Consider the following 2,885-nt stretch of genomic DNA (forward strand, 5'->3'; position numbering starts at 1 on the left):
CTCCGACTGGCCGGCTGTTAATTTGATGTGGATCCCTCTACCCTCTGCCCAGTCAGGGAGGGCGGGGCCCAGCCACACGAGCGTCACCCAGCCGCAAGTTAGAAATGCAGGGTCTCGGCGCCACTAAAGAACGAGAACCTGTCTTTTAAGGCGACCCCCGGGGCGAAGAGAGCTTCTCGGTGTGGTCTGGCAGCATCAGGGCCACGTGGGGGGTAGTCAGGCCGCATCTCGGATTTACCGAATATGCAGAAGCCCCGGAGGTGGGGCCCAGCGGTCGGTGCTTAACAAGCCAGGGGATGCTGCGGAAAGCCGACGACTGTGACAGCCGCTGCTGTGGAGTCGGGGACTCCAGCCCCTGGCCGCTGCAGCTAGGCTCCTCGCTCCCCATCGCATCCCCCAGGCGCCCTCCCTCCAATCCGCCCCGATGTGGCTCGGTCACCGAGGTACCCCCGGAGTCCAGCTCCACCACGTACCCACCAGGAGCTCCATTAACGCTCCCTTCGATTAGGAATCTCGGGCCGATCCGGGTTTCCCCGAGGAGGTCAAGCTGGTTTTCAGAGGGCACAAAACCCCCGCGGGTCGAGGCCACTGCACGCGTGGTTAAATGCATTCGAACAGCCCCGCGGTGCATCCATTCGTGATGCGAAGAAAACAGGTTCCCTGTGACCCCAGCTCCGTTTCCCGGGGCCGCTTCCACGGCCAGTCCGTCTGGCAGCACACAAACGCCTACAGCTGGCCAGACGTCCATTTCACAGAAGGGCAAACGGAGGCTCAGGCGGGTCTAGGTCGTCACGTCAGAACGGCTCTAGGTCTGGGCAGGATTTCCTCTCTTCATGCAGTGCCTGCAACGGATTTCTTTTTAAAAATAGCAAGCCAGCCAGCAGCTGCCTCTGGGTGTGGGCCCGGCATCAGGCAACGGCAGTCCTCTCATTAGAGAGGATAAACTTGGACTTTCAAGTTCAGGGGGAAAGCTTAGCGGCTCTCGAGTCGAGTGCCAGCAGCTGTGGGGTTTTTGCCGGGGGCCACGGTTTCTGGGGGCCCCTCCGCTTCCCGCGGGGGGCGGCATGGGGCGCCGTCCTCGGGGAGCGCCGCCCGGAGCGGGCAGAGTTTGCGGACTCGCCGAGGCCGGACCACCCAGACGCTCACCTCCTGCGAGGGCGGGAGCAGAGCTTGGAGCCACACGAGGTGAAAACAGTTGGCCGGCTCCGCACCCATCTGCACCCAGGGGCGAGGCTCTCGGCGCGGCAGGCGGGCGGGGGCCTCTCCGGGGGCCAGCTCTTGAAAAGTGGTCCCAACCCTAAAAAGTCTCGCCGCTGGGAAGGCTCGCGCCAGGCACGGACGGGGTTCGAACCCGTGATCTTCGGTTTACGAGACCGACGCCTTACCACTTGGCCACCGCGCCTGCGTTAGAATGGCGGCTCCGCGAGCCTCTATCCTGGCGTCGCTCCCGTGAGCTCGCCCCGCGGGCACGAGCGCGAGCGCGCCCGCTCGGCCCCCGCGGGGCCCCGCCCCCTCCCTGCGGCGGGAGGGGCGGGGCTCCAGCGGGCGCGCGCCGGACGCTCTCCGCAGACTCCCGGCGGCCGACCCGCTGGGTTTGGAGGGTAATCCGGTCCGCGCGTGTGGTGGGGTGGCGGCCCCGGAGTCCCCACGGCCACGGCAGGAGGCGTGTCTGGAGCTCCGGAGTCGGCGGAGCAGTTGTCGGGTACTCAGTGCCTAGTGTTCGAATCCCAGCTCCTCCAGAGACAGTCTGAGACCTTGGAGGGCGCTCCTCGGAGCCTCAGTTTCCCCTCTGGGGCGAAGCGGGAGAAGGGATGGCAGTGCTCGTTGCCAGCCGGATTCCCCGGGCGGTCCCCGGCTGCCCTGCGCGGAGCACACGCTCGGCGACGGTTGTTGAATGAATGAGTAAGTGTTTAAGAAATAAGCTCAAAGCTCCTTTCCCCCGATTGCCGCGGTGAAGCCCAGGGTGTCTGCCTCGTCCCGGAGCAGCGCCATCACCTGGGAACTTGCCGCCCTGCGACTTGGCGGTTTCACCGGCACCTGCCAAATCACACCCGATTTGGAGTGCCTGGTGGAGCCAGGCAACGTGGGCTTTCACTAGCCCTCCAGGCGATGCTGATGCGCCGGAAAGGCTGAGCCCGCTGCGCCAGACAACTGATAGACACATTCATATTTATATACTCAAATGTATGTACGTATTCAAACTTATTTTTATACACATGGACCGACTCTGCAGTTCTCTTGGATTTTTCATGAATGGATGTATGATGTATTAATACAGCGGCTTGTAGTCATAGAAAATAATCACAAGTGACAGTGGATTATTTAACAAACACTAATGTGTGTTTCGTTAATATTATGCATAACCCAATATTGTAAATTATATATACTACAGTATATACGGTAATATGACCATTCTACAAGGATGGGTTACCTTATTCTCTTTAATAGCTATTAGTGGTTAATTAGCTAATAGTGGTTTCCTTTTGAGTGGCTCTATCGCAGTTGATTTAATCAATTTCTGGGCAGTAGCTTTATGTTGTCCGCAGCTCTTTTGCTGCACGGAACGTTCTGCTATATGCATCTTTACCGTCTGGTACCAGTGATGCTTGTAGGGCTTATGAAGACATACATTAGGACACCACTCAACTACTCAACTGTATAGGCAAATAGGAAACTTAAATACCGGGAAGTTGTGTTCACCAAGTTGCTTTAAATGTCATGGTTTGGGACGGTGAGTGGAAAAGGCACCAACACTTATCCTCAGACACTGGGACAGGAACCCTGAGACACTGCACCCAGTGTGTGAGATCTTTCTGCAAACCTCACCGCAGCTCCCTAATTAAAAAAAAAAAATTGGGGCACCTGGGTGGGTCAGTTGGTAAACG

General features: G+C 58.6%; 1 non-coding gene across 1 annotated transcript; it reads right to left on the reverse strand.

Moving 5' to 3' along the window:
* Nucleotides 1-1,330: 1,330 nt before the first annotated feature.
* On the reverse strand, nt 1,331-1,402 carry TRNAT-CGU (transfer RNA threonine (anticodon CGU)). The gene has a single exon. It is a non-coding gene; the product is annotated as a tRNA-Thr (tRNA).
* Between the last annotated feature and the right edge of the window lie 1,483 nt (nt 1,403-2,885).

Source organism: Prionailurus viverrinus, chromosome E3, assembly GCF_022837055.1.
Source record: "Prionailurus viverrinus isolate Anna chromosome E3, UM_Priviv_1.0, whole genome shotgun sequence".
NCBI lineage: Eukaryota > Metazoa > Chordata > Mammalia > Carnivora > Felidae > Prionailurus > Prionailurus viverrinus.